Source organism: Sus scrofa, chromosome X (genome assembly GCF_054392235.1).
Source record: "Sus scrofa isolate SSC_HxYL_T2T_F1_AM1 chromosome X, Sscrofa_HxYL_maternal_Yorkshire_Landrace_v2.0, whole genome shotgun sequence".
Lineage (NCBI taxonomy): Eukaryota > Metazoa > Chordata > Mammalia > Artiodactyla > Suidae > Sus > Sus scrofa.
Window position 1 is genome coordinate 121,645,584 of NC_139401.1, and position 17,495 is coordinate 121,663,078.

At 48.2% G+C, this 17,495-nt stretch overlaps 1 protein-coding gene across 1 annotated transcript in view; it reads right to left on the minus strand.

The window, feature by feature from the left end:
- The window catches only part of MAP7D3 (MAP7 domain containing 3), a 71,202-nt gene extending 54,340 nt beyond the window's left edge, over positions 1–16,862 (minus strand). The window contains exons 1-2 of the transcript XR_014834715.1: positions 16,695–16,862; positions 6,688–6,850 (exon numbers count right to left, since the gene is read on the minus strand). The gene's annotated coding sequence lies outside the window, so the exon portion shown is untranslated. The remainder of the gene's footprint in view (positions 1–6,687; positions 6,851–16,694) is intronic.
- Between the last annotated feature and the right edge of the window lie 633 nt (positions 16,863–17,495).

The window sequence follows — 17,495 nt, forward strand, 5'->3', positions numbered from 1 at the left end:
TGTTGAAAAGGTCTAGACTTCGAATTATTAAAGGGCAAGCAAATGTCCTCATTTTTTTCTCTCGACTTCAAATAAAGTAGAGCAAACGTGGGCTGTGGCTTCTCCTAAATACAGGGTGTGTAATATAAAGGAAGCTTCAGGGAATGCCCAAAAGCACAAAATATCAAGGAGTGCCCTTTAAAGACACTTTGGAATTTCTAATAGAGCTAAAAATTGGTAAAACCCAGATGGGAGAAAATGAGAAGAAAAGAGGAGTCAGGATGATTGGTTCAAACACAGATTGCTGGGCCCTGCTCCCAGAGTTTCCGACTCTGTAAGTGTTACTAGTTGTATACCATATACCTCTAAGGAAAGGAACCCACTCATGTCTAGTGTGAGGTCAAGTGCAGCAGAGAGCTTAATGTCATTACACTTGGATGCTAATACTACAGAATTCGAATCCAGATCTGGAGGTCTGGCCAAGGCCTTGCTGGGGAGCATCCTGGTGGGGGGAGGCGCATCACAGACAGGGGTGGGGGGGGGGCTGCAGGCAAGGATGCCTGAGAGCATTTGTAGCACACTTTCCAGTGACACACCACACGCCCGATTGTCCTTCTCTTCCTGACACCCCTGCCCAAAGGACAGTCACGCACACCTGCCACTACATTCTAAAAGGAACCTAAGGTGTGAACTCAGGGAAAGTGAAGACAGCCAGGTCACACCCAGGACAGGAACAGCAGAAGGAGCTCCTCTCCTCAGGACCCACGAGGGAAACGTTTGCGGGGTCAGAACGGTTCAACGATTCTGTCCTCCTTGAGAATTCCTTGGCAAAACTGGCTGATACCGTTGCAGAGTCAAAGCCCGCGGGTGTTGAAAACCTCATGGTTTTCTCACGGTCAGCTCACAGATCTATTTAGAGCAACGGGTACCCGGAGAGACCAAAGGCGAGAGCGGAGCAGCCTCCCCCCGGGCGTCTCATCTCTGCACGGGCGGTGGGCGCGAAGGACTCGGCCGCTCGCAGCCAAACCGCCAAGGGTCGGCCCGCCGGGCAGCGCCTAGAAAAGAAAACCCTCCAGAGGTTTCTGAGAGGGGGCTAATGCAGATGAGGAGGAGAAGAGGAAAAGCGTGGGTTACTCCCGAGGCCAAGGACCATTGTCCTGCGCTCCCATGAAAGACACACAGCCTGGACTTGGCTTTTTCTTTCGTTTCCAGACACCTCGGTCAAGGACGGCTCAGGGAACCGGAGCGCGAGCAGGGACGTCAAGGCCCCTCGTTTCCCCCCGAGGCTCAGAGAGGCCTCTGGACCCCAGTTCCCATCGCTGGAACCCAGGGCTCCGGACACCCTGTACCTAACGCTCTTTCCTCTACACACACGTGCAAGGCTGTCCAAAGCGTCTTGATGCAAAAAACCCGTGAGAGTTGCTGATCCCGCGCTGGAAACCATTATGTAATCCAGCTGGAACGGGACCTCGGCCCTCCGATGAAAACCTCCAATGAAAACTGAAAGGGACACGGGAGGGGAACCGATGGAGATCCCGCTGAGCTGTGAAAGGCACACTCGAGGGACGTTTTACACCCGTTATTTTTGCGAAGGAGCCAATGAGTCGGCCCCTACCTGCTGCTCCACCCACTTCTCACTGCTTCCTCCCGGGCGCCCTGTTCTGCGGCCGCAAAACCCCGACAAACACCTCAGCACCTCGCCGAGGCCTGATTCAAGAAAACCCGACTCCAGAGTTCTCGAGATTTCCAGAGGTATGTGGAACCAGAGCAAGAGAGGGCCGCTGAGAGCAATGCCTGGTGATCCATGCCTGCCCGGGCTCGAAGACTGGCAATATGGACCTGCTGTTTAATCTGGGAGTCAACGTGGAAATGCAAGAAATGGCCAAGCCCAACAGAGCCCCAGAGCTTCAGGGAAGCAACCAGACTAGCCCTTAAAACCAGACTCTATAAATGGTGCCTGTTTAATGTTGGTCAATTCTCAGAGGTGTTAGCCTCAGAACCCTGCGCAAAGCTCTCCCGGAGAGGGTTTGTGTGCAGTGTGTTTTGTTGTTGATGAGCTCAACTGAAGCACACCTGGGGGGAGCTGTTACTGTCTTCTAGAACTAACCAGCACTTTTCTCTGTGGGGGAGGAGGAGTGAGTGTGTGTGTGTGTCAAAATCTGCTTTCCTCTGGATCTGTGTACACTGAGAAACTGCCAATCGAGCTGACTTCAGGGAAAAAAAGGTGTGAGAAATAAAGCCCTGATTTCAATTTTAGTCCTGTAGAAATATTTGGGAAGCCTGCCTGGTGGTGTTTTCATGATTAAAAATGACCCCGTGTGTAAGCTTGACAGGGACATGGCCCACAGCTGGCCTGACATATGCTTTTTCCCATCTCCATATGTTTCATTTATATCTTAATCCACAGCCTGCTGGGAAATAGCCGGGGAAGATGGCACCTGGGGGACCGCGGTCAGTGGCCCCATGCTATTTTCTTAGCCTGCGGTATTCACACGTCCTCCACTATGAGCTGGAAGCTGGCCCTGGGCCTGCGGAATTGCCACAGGGCTGACTGCAGGGGAAAGAAAAAGCGAAATGTGAAATGACTTTGTTCAAATGTTAGTCAGGGAACGTGTGCGCTCTCTTTATACGAGGGGGAAATGACATTTGAAGCAAAGTGTTTCCAGGAGAAATGCTGTCATTATATAAGCCTTCAAAATCTAGTGACTGACTTTGACCTTGTGACATCCGCATGCTGGCTGCCTGTTGCCTGCTGCCCTGCGATGAAAAGAGCACGCGTTTGGAAGCGCAATACCTCTGGGCACGTGTCCCAGTCCTGCCATTTAAAGATTCTTCGACCCTGAGCCTCAGTTCCCTCGTCTGTAAAATGAGGATAATAACAGTTGCTTAAAACTGTTTTATTGATCCTCAAATCAGTCGATATAAAGGATCAGGTAGGTGCAGTGCTCAATACACGCTATGAGCTCAACATAAAATCGTAGTAATAACAATAGCTAATGTATCAGAGGTGCGGATTCTGTGCCAGGCATTCAGGTGTGCTCTTTGTTTCCACATTGTCTCACTTATTTTTGACAATAATGCTCTGAGGTCAGCTGAATTATCCCTAACATGCCTAATGCTATTAATAATGGTCATATACCACACAGCACAGATTGGGATAATCCCAAAATTTCTAATCCTGCCTTTTCTCCCTCATCTGCCCTCACGCTTCCCCCGCCCTCCACTGAGTTTTGCAGCCACGGGGCTGGAGATGATCCGCCAGGTGACAGGAGGATGAAGGCAGCAGGCCAAGGGAACAAGCCTTCTGCCACCCAAATGCTGGAAGAGGGGTCTGCAGTCAGAGACCAGAGATCACATTTCCATGCAAAGAGTGCTGATGGTGTGTAACTACCTGACAAAGAGGCTTGGGTGGGTGGGGGGGACATGAGAGATGGTCATTCACATCCTTGACATCTTTTTGAAGCCGAATACCGGAGCTTCACAGAGTGCCCGGACCTCTAGGTTTTCCTGCTCCCCCACCCCACCCCTCCCTCTGCTTCCCTCAGCTGTTGGGGAGGAGAAGACCACGTCCTCCCGTGGGGGAGGCACAGGGCGGGAGCAGACACCGTCCAGAGAGATCACAGCCACTAGGATGCTTGGGCTCCCCTCACGTCTGCCATAAGAAAAATGGCCTTATTGGAAGTTAGCTTTTGCAAGAAGGGGGCATCTCTTGAGAGTAAAGCACAAGCTGAAGCAGCATCAAAGGACAATCAGAGGGTCCCAGTCAGCCCCGGAGGACTTACGGCCAAGAGGGAAGAACCTGGGGTTAACCCAGGTCACATGGCAAAACACATGGCTCCGCCCACCTCCAAAGGACAGCTCCAAGGACAAGTCCCTGAGAAGCTTATTTAAATACTAACTGAAAACAAAGCAGCTCCTACTTTCCCTTTGGCCTGCTGGAAGCCCCAAAACAGGATTTCAACATTTTTCCCCTCACACTATCTGTGCATGGTCCCAAATTCATTCCGAGAACTTGGAAAATCTTCCAGATTCCCCACCTCCCTGCCATCTCTACGAATTCTCTGGGTGTGGTGGAAAGGAAGTACTTTCAGTCTGGTCCCCAGAATTCACGCAAATATGAAAGACAGTAATATAACGTTTTGTTTTGTGTCTTATTCAAAAATAGAAAAGTTGTATTTTTCTCCAGTGGCATTTCATATCACTCTTCAAAACAAATCTGTGGTTAAGGGACACACTGGGGTAAGGCCAGAGACAGACAAACTCCAGTTAGGACTTTTCTGATAGCTCAAAGACATTCAATTTTGAAAGTTTAGCGATTTAAGATCTAGCCAGCTTCCCTCCTCATTTTACCATGGAAGCAACCTACGCGGAGTGACTTGTCCAAGGTCATGTGGCTAGTCAGTGGCAGACCCCTGTGTTTTAAAGTCCCATTTTTCAAAATGCTGTTATACACAGTCACTATAATCCTAGAAGGGGGCCGTTTTGTGTGTCGAAATGGATAAGATGATTAGCTGTCGTGAGGATTCAATAACGTCTGCAAAGTGGCATGCTGGACGCTAAGCCAAACGACATGAAAAGGTTCTATCCATTACGCATTTTCTTTCCTGGATAGTCAGGGCCACATCTATTTTGAGTTTACATAGTTGTAATGTGTGTGTCTATATCACTTCTTGATCTCTCCTTTTCGCTTCATACAGACCACATACTTACCGTTTTAATGCCTCAAGAACATTCCATCTGGTCGGTAGCCTCTACTTTTTTTATACACTCTACCATTACCGAACCCCTGGGTGGTTGCCAGTGTCTCACCGTTATATATAGCAGGGCTCGGAACAGCCTTTCATAGCTTGCCACTCTCCCACCCTCTATGCTCCTTTTCAGCTGGTTTCTTTGGAATATGTTCTCAAAATTGGAATGAGGCGTTCCTGCTGTGGCTCAGCGGAAATGAATCTGACTAGCATCTGTGAGGATGAGGGTTTGATCCCTGATCTCACATCCCGCGTTGCTGTGGCTGCGGCGTAGGCCAGGGCTACAGCTCTGATTAGACCCCTAGCCTGGGAACCTCCCTATGCTGCGGGTGCAGCCCTAAAAAGAAATAAAAATTAAAAAAAAAAAAAAGGAATGAGACGTATAAAGAGCTTTCAAAGCAGATCGCTCTCCAGAGAAATACCACCAGTTTACTGTGTCTGTGTGTCACCAGTGACGGGAGACTTTATCATTGGTGGAGGGGGAAGAAAAGGTGGTTTAACTCTTCTGTCTGGACATTGAAAAGGAACTTGGGGATTCTTGGCTACAGCTTCCCAGGCCGCCCCTGCTCACCCCACCCTCATCCCTAGGCAGTGCTCATGCTTTCCTGGCCTTTCTCTCACTTCCTCCTGCTGCATAGACTCTTAGAGGCGAAGTGACAAGTGACCATGCTGACACAGGGGAGAATGACATTTCCTTATCAATAGGAGGCAAAATCGAACAAAAGCAACACACGCAAGTGTGACGTGACCATTCCAAGTGCTTCACCAAATAAAAGGTTGGGGATTCACTTGTAAATTTCCATCATGGACCAAAAGGTGATTTGGGGTTCAAAGATCAGTTGATAAGAAAAGCCTGCCATTCCAGAAAGAAGATCTAACTGCGGATCTATGTATCCATGTGCTTGAGTTTGAATATTTGGCCCACTGGGCTCAGGGTGTCCGTCCTGACTTCTACCACCTACCCATCGTCGATGATTTAATAACAACGAGTTACATTTTTGAGGGTTAAAGCCACATGTCATCTCATTTAATCCTCTCAACCGCCTCTGGAGTGGACACTGTTATCATTCCCATTTTACAGATGAGGAAACTGAGGTTTAGAAAAATGATTTAACTTGCCCAGAGTCATATACCTAGGAAGTGCCAGAGCTGTGATATGAACACAGGTCTGACTCTAAGGCTTTGGTACTTGATCTTGTCCTTCCTCTCATATTTTCCTCAGTTATGAGATGGTGACTTACCTGCCATACTGACACCAGTGTTGTTTCTAGAAGCCACGGAAAGAAAAACCCCAAAGTGTTTTGTAAAGAGTAAACAAAACGCTGCATTAATGTACAGGCATTTTATCAATGCGACGCAAATCTTTTGGATTTGATTTAGCTACAGTGATCCTACAGGTGGTCTACCTGACCACGTTACCTATGATTATTATTTTATTATCTCACAATTATCTATTTTAAGACAATCTATGTGTGAAGAGAATCTGAGAGAGAAGGGATATGTGTATAGGGATGACTGGGCCACTTCGTTGTACAGCAGATTATTACAACCTTGTAAACCAGCCATACTTCAATAAAATTTAAAGAGAAAAGAAAGACCGTTCCTGGAGTTCCCGTCGTGGTGCAGTGGAATCCGACTAGGAACCATGAGGTTTCGGGTTCGATTCCTGGCCTCTCTCAGTGGGTTAAGGATCTGGCGTGGCCGTGAGCTGTGGTGTAGGTCGCAGAGGCGGCTTGGATCTGGCATTGCTGTGGCTGTGGTGTAGACTGACAGCTGTAGCTCCTATTAGACCCCTAGCCTGGGAACCTCCATATGCGGTGAGTGCGGCCCTAAAAAAAAAAAAAAGAAAGCAAAAGAAAAAGAAAGAACAGTTCCTGAGACGTGCGTCCCCCTCACAGAGGAGTTTTGCAACTGCAGCGCCGGCTTGCAAGCGGGCTGGCGGGAGGAAGGCGGCACTCACCCGTGTTGATGTCGTCGATGTTCCTGATGGTCTTATCCATGTTCCCAAAAGTGTCAGATGGCCCAGGGGAAGGCTGGGAGCGTAGCAGTCATCTACCCCAGGTCTTGCTGTAGTGGCGAGTCATGAAGCTGACGAGCACACGGAGGGGGGCCCACTTCCACTCCTAAGGGAGAGAGCCCGGGTGAGGCGGAGGGCCCCTCGCTGTCTGAACTGGAGCCCACTGGGAGGCTGCGGGCGCTGGACGAGGCCTCAGGCATCTTCTCACCGGACTCCGACCCCTCCCGTGTCTCATTTCCTGAGCAAAGCTTTACTGTTTTGGTGACACATGTGTGGACTCTCCCTCTGGGGACAAGGGGAGGAAAAGCATGGGCGTGGGATGTCGTATCAGACGCTGTCCTGGGAAACTAGGGAACGGCATGCCTCGGGGCGAACCTGTAACACGCCTGCCTGTCTGCGAGGTGCCTCCCTGAGTGCGACTCGCCTCCCTATCCTTTACCTGCAGGGTCTCTAATTCTAGCAAAATCCCATTAGCATGCACCTGTTGCAGATGAGGAACTCAGGGCCCCAGGATAAACTACAGGCCTATTCTGTGCCCAAAAGAAGGAAAGGGGAAGACGTGGGGGTTGTGACTTCAGAGGCTGAGTTCTAGTCCCCACTGTGCCGCTACGTACCTGGGCGAACTTGGCCGCATCATTCCAATTCTGCTCCATCTTCTATAAATTAAAGGATCCTACTCACTTATTTCTCTGTTTCTTTCCAGGCTTTACATGCTATGCCTTTTTTGATATCTGTGCCATAATTTGTGATTACTTTTCATTGGAATGAGGCCTGTTTAGTTACTCAGGAAAATAGAAATACTCAGTATCAAGGGCAGGAATCAAAGGTATAGACCAGAGAGATGCGCACAGAAATGATAATAGAAGAACGCTGTTTCTATTTGGCAAAGCTGAGTGTTGCTGCCACCTAGTGACGGAAAGGAGTGTTGCTCCCAGGCAAGGCCCTCTCCTGAGCGGGCCTCGGAAACAGCTGGCAGAAATCATCCAGTTGACTAGTCGTACAAGACTTCACCGCTATGTTAAATCTTACAAGGTTTCTACACTATCTACTCCCTTTGACTAAAACGATGTTGAGAGATTGCGTCTCTGTGCATTATTATTATTATTATTATTATTATTGCTATTATTATTTTGTCTCTTCTAGGGGCACACCTGTGGCATCCGGAGGTTCCCAGGCTAGGGGTCGAATCGAAGCTACAGCTGCCGGCCTACACCACAACCACAGCAATACGGGATCCGAGCCGTGTCTGTGACCTACACCACAGCTCACAGCAACACTGGATCCTTAACCCACAGAGCAAGGCCAGGGATCGAACCCGCAACCTCATGGTTCCTAGTCGGATTGTTTCTGCTGAGCTACCACAGGAACTCCCTGGGCATTATTATTAATAGATGTGAGATTGTGCATATACTGGGTCCTTTCCCCAGTGGTCTTCTCCTTCCCTCAGCTGGAATCCCAGAACTGTAGACGGTTTGACAGGAAGGAAGTATCCCCAGAGAATTTCTAGGGCACCCCATTTCATAGTACAGGGGAGAAATGTTTTGGCCAGGGTCATGCAAGTAGTTAACACAGGCAGGAGTGACAGGAGACTGGGCCCAGAACTCTGGAAAATGATCTGATAAAATCCACCCCAGGAGTTCCTGTTATGGCTCAGTGGGTTAGGAACCTGACATAGTCTCTGTGAGGATGCCAGTTCGATCCCTGGCCTCACTCAGTGGGTTAAGGATCCGGCCTTACTGTGGCTGTGGTGTAGGCTGGCAACTGCAGCTCTGATCTGACCCCTAGCCTGGGAACTTCCATAGGCTGTGGGTGCGGCCCTAAAAAAAAAAAATCCACCCCAAATGGACAAGATTAGATATTGGAGGAAGATTAGGAGACACCATGAATGTATTTGCATATTTAAAGAAAACCTGAGGGTCCTGGTGGAAAGGAATGGGTGGTCGGGCAGGAAAGCAAGAGGTGCTGATGCTGAGGAGAGCTTTAGGCACTAGGAGGCGCTCTCTGTGCTGGGATGAAGGAAGGGCTCACTCCCTGAGACTCCCAAAGGCCACCAGCCTGCGACTCAGTCTTCCGGAGAGGCAGTCCCACTGAGTGACCAGGGCTGGGGTTCCTTTGCATCTGGCATAATCTTACCTTTTCCTCTGCTGACAGGAAAAAATATCAGGTGAGAGTGAAAGCAAAGGTTATTGCTGGATACCTTGCATTTGCTAGAATGCATTATTATTTTTACTATTATTTTGGCCTTGCCCAGGGCATGTGGAAGTTCCCAGGCTAGGGATCGAACCTACGCCACAGCAGAGAATTCCCTCCTAGAATGTATTTTTTAAAAATCAAAAGCTTTTGTTATAAGAAATCACTTGCAACTAACTCATAGCCTCTAGATGCAGTGGTTCACATACTCTTGTCATGATTCTTTGCACAGCCAACGACCTTTAAGGATGGTGATGACGGCGATGGCTGACATCGCCAAGGATGTCCACTGAGTCAGGGCCTTTGTCTTTATTATCTCATTGCCATCTGACCAAAGCCCAATGAGATCCTCATTTTAGAGCAGAGTAAGCTGAGGCTCAGAGAGTACTTAGCCCCTGACTAGCTCATCCCCCTCCCTTTTTGTTGTCTTTTTAGGGCTGCACTCACGGCATATGGACGTTCCCAGGCTAGGGATCGAATCAGAGCTAGAGCTGTCAGCCTACACCACAGTTACAGCAACTCGGGATCAGAGCAGCATCTGCGACCTATACCACAGCTTCCGGCAACGCTGGATCCTTAACCCACTGAGTGAGGCCAGGGATCAAACCCTCATCCTTATGGATCCTAGTCAGGTTCATTAACCACTGAGCCACAAAGGGAACTCCCTAGCTCAGCCCTTAATCACCCCCCGATACCACCTCCTCCGGGACAGCTCCGCCTCGCAGGTGGGCTAAGCCAGGGAAGCAGGAGGTGCACACTCTGGCCAGGAGCCCTGTACCTTTCCATTCCGAGGGGCAAATTCCCTTCTGGCTAGGCACAGACTCCTACTGTATTTTTCACTTTTCTGATTTATTTTTTATTAAAACATTTAAAAAATTATACTTGATTTACAATGGTCTGTCATTTTAGGGCGTCCCCGTTGTGGCTCAGTGGGTTAAGAATCTGACTAGTATCCATCAGCATGCAGGTTCGATTCCTGGCCTCGCTCAGTGAACCTGTTAAGGATCTGCCGTTGCCTTGAGCTGTGGTGTCGGTCACGATGCTGCTCGAATCCTGTGTTGCTGTGGCTGTGGCGTAGGCCGGTGGCTGCAGCTCCGATTCAACTCCTAGCCTGGGAACTTCCTAAAAAGCAAGTACACAAACAAACAAACAAACAACAACAAACCCACCACTGGCAAAACAAAATACAACGTTCTGTCCTTTTAGACCCCATTGTAAATTGGTGCAGAGGTGTTCTAGAAACACAGTCTCTCCTCGTGGAACTGATCCAGCAGCTTGGTAGGCTAGTTGCCTGTAGGGGGAGAGATTACCTCAGGAAAATATTTCCCCTAATTTCCAGCAAATTGTTTGCTGGGCGGGGATGGAGGGGGAGATACACCGTAGGAGGACAGGTGACTAGGGGAAGAATGGTGGATTATCTGTTGTTCCGGCTTATCAGAACAATTGCTTCTCTCTAGGAACATGGATTGTTAAGAACTGACTGTGCAGTTAAGTGATTCAAACCTTCCTTCCTCTCTCCCACCAAATCCCCTTCAGTAATAAGCAAGCACGCGAGGAATGAATCACGAAAACGCAGGGACTGCCTTCCAGTGTTGGTCACATCTGAGTCTGTCTTCTCATTAGATATCAAATTATCAATTAGGTGAAGAGTTTCTCTAAACTGGACTCTCCCATTGATCCCACGTTAAGTCCAAGTAATATGAACAAAGTGTGCACTGTGGTAATTTCACTCTGGCCACACCCCTCCCCACGTCATGTTTTTTTTGGTTCCTTAGATTAAAAATACATGCAAAAGTTTATATAACATTTTATGCTGTCTCTCTACAGTTTTTTTGTTTGTTTGTTTGTTTTTAAGGCAGAGGACAATTAGAAAATCTCAACAGGAAATAGTTGAACACAAGCTGAGAATGCTGTTTAAAAAAGAGGAAGTGACGGAGTTCCCGTCGTGGCTCAGTAATTAACAAACCCATCAAGGAACCATGAGGTTGCGGGTTCGATCCCTGGCCTCGCTCAGGATCCTGCATTGCCGTGAGCTGTGGTGTAGGTTGCAGATGTGGCTCGGATCCAGCGTTGCTGTGACTGTGCCATAGGCTGCAGCTGTGGCTCCCCTTGGACTCCTAGCCTGGGAACTTCCATGTGCCAAGGGTACAGCCCTAAAGAAGAAGAAGAAAAAAAAAACAACAGAAGAAAACCACGAGTTCCTGTTGTGGTGCAGTGGGTTCAGAACCCAACATAGTCTCCATGAAGATGCGGGTTCAATCCCTGGCCTCGTTCAGTGGGTTAAGTATCTGCTGTAGCTGCTAGCTGCAGCAAAGGTTACAGATGCGGCTCAGATGTAGTGTGGCTCTGGTGTAGGCCTCAGCTGCAGCTCTGATTCGACTCCTAGACCAGTAACTTCCATGTGGTTAAAGTAGACAAATAAATAGGCCCTTTGCCTTTTACCTCTAGAAGGAAATTGTCTGGAGTTAATTGAAGTCTGAAGCATCAAATAATTGGGATACATACACACTGGGTTATACAGAGCAATTAAATCCAGTTGAAGAGTAATCTAGATTTATTTTTTGCTTTTTTTTAGGGCGGCACCTAAAAAAACCTTCCATAGGTCACACTGCGGCCTATGGAGGGTCCCAGGCTAGGGGTCAATCCAGCAATGCAGGATTCAAGCCACATCTTCGACCTACACCACAGCTCATGGCAAAGCCGAATCCTTAACCCAAAGAGAGGGGCCAGGGATCAAACCTGCATCCTCAAGGATACTAGTTGGGCTCCCTCCCTCCTGAAAAATAATCAAAAGTGGTGACTACTATATATAAGCCAGAGTCTGTGTTGTTATTACGTGCCCGAATTGCTCATGTGGAGGTCATTTTTTTTTTTTTACTAGAAAATGGCCAATGATTGTACAATCAATGGGGTTGCCATCTGCTTGATTTTATTCCAGTTAGTTTGGCTAAATACCATCGACCAGAAAACAATTCATCTATGTTCATTTCTAATTGTTCTGACAGAATTGAGGACTTTTTCGCCCAAGGAAACAGACTTAGTTACATATGGTTTTGATATTTAGGAATTTGGAGCCCCTTTCCTCTAAAATGATTCATAAGTTCCATTCTTTTTCTTTCCTTCTTTCTCTTTTTTTTTTTTTTTCAGGGCTGCACTCGCAGCCTATGGAGGTTCCCAGGCTAGGGGTCAAATCGAAGCTGTAACCGCCTACACCACAGCCACAGCAATGCCACATCCAAGCCGAGTCTATGACCTAGGCCACAGCTCACGGCAACGTCGGATCCTTTAACCCACTTGAGTGAGGCCAGGGTTCGAACCCACGGCAACGTCGGATCCTTTAACCCACTTGAGTGAGGCCAGGGTTCGAACCCGCATCTCCATGGATACTAGTAGGATTCATTTCCTCCGAGCCATGACGGGAACTCCCTCCATTCTTTTTCTTAAATAAAACACCCTTCAAATGTGTGTAATATGTTACATATTATTTGTATGATTAAATCTCCGAAAATGATCTTCCGCTTCACCTCAAGTCCTGCATCATATTGAGGGTGACTTTAATATCTGTATCTCTCTCCTTCTAGAACATTTTATGACTCCCAGCATCTCCCAGCATTTATAGGGTCCTGTTCAAATAAGGGGGCCTTAAGTTTACCTGAAGCATCATTAGCTTTTTTTTTTTTTTTTTTTAGCTCGATGATAAACCTCTTTCTACAGAGCACCTACCTTAGCTTCAGGTTATTAAATCCTTAATGTGTCTCTTAACATCTTCATCCCCTAGTAGACCAAGTTCTGTGAGAACAGGGATCATGTCTAATATTGTTGATCATTCGATCCTTAGTATTTAGTGGGGTGTCTGGAATAGAACAGGTGTGCTCACTAAATGTTTCTTTGCCCAGCACAATGTCTGATGGGACCCAGGGCTCAGCGGAGTGAGACAGAGAGAAGCCCTACTGTTCCCAAAGGTTCTGTAGGCAGAAAGCCAAGCTCCAAATAGCCGATGTACCCAAAGGGATCCGGGCAGATTTATGAGTGGGGGGGATGAGGAAGGAAGTGAGCTGTATGCTTAGGCCCCCCTAGACTGGCCTAGACTGGGCAGTGGGGTACCCGTGAGCGTGGGGCTGCTCAGGCCGACCACGATCCCTCTAACCTCATCGGGGATGAGGCGGAGGCTGTGCCCTGCAGCAAGTAGGAGGGGAAGGCCCTTCGGATCAGAAGGCAGTCAGTGAACATCAGCAGCATGGCCCAGGAATCAGCATGACAACCGCCCTTCGCCAAGTGTCAGGCCCCGTGCTCAGTATTTTCACAAATACCATCTCTTGTCTTCCTCACGATCAGTCTCTCAGAGAGATTATCTGCATTTTGTGTTGTGGAAACTAGGCCTCTAGCTGGGCCAGAACTTGGCAACATTCCCACAGAAGTCCAAGGCTGTGTAGCCCTGGTCTTGCTGAGTTCAGAGCCAGAACTCCCTTTTTAACCACTATTAGCTGGATGAAGAGTCTAGAAATGTGCAGAGCCTCCTGTGAGTGGGGATCAAGTAGCTGCTAGGGTGCACTTGGCTGAGTTGCTAGAGAACCAGACAGAGGGGTTCCTTGCCCACTGGGACCTGCAGGAGCAGGATATGGTTTGAGCCCTGACTACGGCTGGAAGCAGGGTGGGACCAGAGAAAGCCAAGGCCAGTACAATGAAAGGAAACTATCCAGCACCTGGGAGAGCTCCGAGTTTGCTGCTTAGTGGGGCAAAGCTGGACCTGGCCATGCTATGGGCCCTCTCATTTGCTCAAAGTGCTTCCCCAGGTCAAGCCATCCATTCAGTGCTGTGACTGAGTGGCACGGGCTGCCACTGAGGGCTGCTCACACATGGGAGCTGTGTTAAAGAGCTGAGACGTGCGCCAGTCTCCTAAGTTGCAGCCCAACTCAGTGCCTGAACCCAGCCCCTGACCTGAATTCTTGAGCAATGGAAACAGCAGTGACAGCTGTGAAAACAAGCAGCCTTGCTCCTCTTGGCACCGAGCGATCGAACACATCATCATTTAGAGGGAATCAGTAACATCTGTCTTTCCTGGCCCTTATTTAACTTATTCTGGTTATGAAACCTCTCCATGTTCCCACCCTGTAACTACTGTAAATGATGCAAAAGAGGAGCGAGAGACTGACACAGAAAGAGCGAAGGAGAATTCATTTACCACCGGGTGAAAGGAAAATGTACTGAAGTGTAATGGAATTTCATTAACTTCGGAAACGATGATGAATGCTGTCCAAATAATTCTTACTAATGCATAATTCACAGCTGAAAATAGAGCCAAACTCTCCTAAAAAGCACATCCATTTATGCCCCCAAATTAATTTGGTGTGTTATTCAGGATGGCTGACAGGATAAAAGATCTACTATGAAATGTAATCATCTATGAAGATTGGGAATCTATGAGTCTTTCTAGTTTAGTAGATGATGGTAGCTGATAACAAGTGGCATCTTGAGAGGCAGACACCCACAGTTCTCATTCTCATAATTTCAATCTCCCCAAAGACATCATTTGAGACATAACCACAGAGAAGATAGGATGAGCTTTGAGATCTCCATAGCAACCATAGCCCAATTCATATATATCCCCAAAGCAAATTAAAATCAGTTTCAAGATTCAAATGGGGGTCAAGAAAAGGCCTATACCTTTCCTTGCGGGAAAAATTTGTTACATTATATGTTTATACAGTGTAGAAATGCTATAGACTATATATTATTTACACTCATATATCATTACATAGATTTAAAAATTCCTTTCCCTTTTGTGTAATACTGTCTATCCTATTCCACAAACTCTCAACGACATTTATCTCTTAATGTATCAAGATATAATAATCCCTTCATTAAAATTCGCTTAAGCTTTTTGTATACTCAAGAGAGTGGTAATGGGGGAGAGACCTTTTCACCTTTGACCTCACTCAAACCCCCCACGTGGTTGGCAGAGAGAAGCTATTATTTAGTAGGAGGGTAGCTATTGGTCAGGCTCCCACCAATAGGAATATGTAGCTTCAGAGGCCAGTCACACCTCACAAGGGAGACATCATGGCTTCCCCTCCCCCCATGGGTCCCTTCAGCCAATTAGAGAGAACCTTGGTCCGACATGTGAATACTAACGTCAGGGACTTCTGGAAGCCTCTCAACTCCTTTCCCAAGGTGGAGGTGTCATGGGGGAGCACTAACTTCCAAGACCACTCTTATTTGTCTTAACGGCCAGACCTTATCATTTGGGGTCCTGCGGTGGTAAACAAGCCCATTTGCTGCTGATACAGGGCATGTGACTAAGTAGGAGGCAGTCATTGGGCCAGCGGCAGCCAATGAGAAATCTTAGCTTGAGAGGCTATCAACGCCTCACCGTAGAGGCTACATGGCTCCTCCCTCCCATAGCTCTGACCACTCAGAGAGCACCTTATGCTTGGCATGTGAATAGTGATGTTCGGTCCCTTAGCCAATCAGAGAGCACCTTGTACTCCCCCCATCCCCACCCTGCTGTGGGTCCCTCAGTCACTCAGAACAGCTGTGTCACAACAGGGATGACCTGTGCTACTCTCTGGTCTGTCTCCTAGAGCAGGGTGCAGAATGTGAGGTGGAAATGTTATGGGGGGGGGGAGCCCGGTTTTCTAGGGCCATCACTGTTCCTCTTAACAGCCCTGTCCTGACATCTGGGTGCTGAGGTGGGAACCAAGCACCTTGCCTGTGGATACAGAAAAGGTGATTAAGTAGGAGGCAGCCACTGAGCAGCTTGCACCAGTGGGAGACTTTAGCTTGAGCGTCCACCAGCGCCTCGCAATGGAAGCCTCATGCCCTTCCCCTCCCCCACGCCCGGTCTGTGGGTCCCTCAGCCCCTCAGAGCACTTTGTGTTCACACATGGATAGCGACATCAGGGAATGCCTCTCTCCCTCTGGGCAGCTTCCCTTGGGGCAGAAGTGCACATATAGAAGGCGGTTCTCTCTCTCCAACCCCCTCGAGGCCCTCACATCCCCACCCAGGCTCCCTGCTGCTCTTCTGTGACGTCATCGTCTCTTTGCATCACAGTAACTAGGTAACGGTGGTCCCTGCCGGGTCCCTCACCCCAGTGCGCTCCCATGGAGATACATCGTTTACCTTACCCAACATACTTTCTAAGGCATATCTCTAAGTTTCCCACACTTTGGAACCTTTGAAAACTGTTGAGTGACTGCAGAGGAGCCCAGCCCCGCTCCTCGGCAGGCATTCGGGACCCTGCATGACTGGGCTCCTGTCTCTGCCTCCAGCCCCATCCATCTCGCAAGGCTCCGCCCCACTACCGCCCCTCTAGGTACCTTACCCACCCCTCGCGTGGCGATGAGAGCTCCCCCGGGGCCTGAAATGCTTGTTACTTCATTTCCACCCATGCGAAGGCCATTCATCTTTCAAAGTCCAGGTCTGTGATCTCCTTTAGAGCCTTCCACCTTTTAGTTTAAATGCTCCCTTTGCTGCTAACTTGAACTGAGACCCTCGTGTTGAAGCTGCATCATTTCCTTGCTCCTGGACTAGAGAACCTGCTCAGTACCTTTAGCCCTTTGCCCTTGATTTTACTTTATTTAAAATTTGTCTAGATTACTGTATTGAATGAATCCCTGTGAGCTGTCTCCAAATCTTTTTGTAGCAAAATTGAATCAATTAAGAGTAAATAGCCTCAGAGAGTTTCACCTCTAAACCCAAACTGGATGATCACCCTGCTACTTGTTCTATCCTCCCCGCCCACCCCCGCCCCTCCCACTACCTTGTTCTTTTTCTCTTTTCCGGCCAGCCTGTTGCTTCTGATGGGATTTGATGGTGTCAAGGGCAACTGTTGTTTTGGTAGGTGGATGGATGTTGGTAATTCTCTGGAAGTGAGCCTTGCCACAGACGGTGGCCTCTTGATGTCTATCTAGGCTCTTCACCAGCATCTGAGCTGTCTCAGGCAGTGAGTCTGTATTTATACCCTGGCCCCACCCAGAAGGCACTGTTGTGTGCCCATCAACCCATTATGAGCTGGCCTGAACTGTGACACAAGTGGACCAGGACTAGATTATATATGAATATATTTCAATGACTGAATACTTTTCAAGGTAGAAGAAACCTATTTATATAGAAGCACGAAGACTGATACAGGAAGCGTTAATCACAAAATCTGTCCAGAATTCTAGATTCACAAACCCACTTCCCCTCTGGTTCATAGAGTGTGGGAACAGGCACTAGTTAGCGCCATGATACTCAGCAAAGGTCTATGGCTTATTTGAGCCTTTAATTAGACCTGGTGGCAAAGCCACAGCCCGCTTCCTTAAGAGCTATAACAGCAGTAGCAAAGCATGGGAAAATGACAGTTAGTTTAGTTCTAATGAAACATAATGCATAAGCAGCTTTTGGCAGGAAAAAGCTCTCGCAGGAGGCCCCCTTTTGTCTTGTCACTACCCTTCAACCTGGCAGCCCTGAGCTCTACTTGTCTCCAGCCCTGGCACACCGTTCAGATCTTTTGATCACGCAATACCTGGCCTAAGCTGATGGTTCTTTCCATGGATCAAAGAGTAGAAAGAAAGGAAAA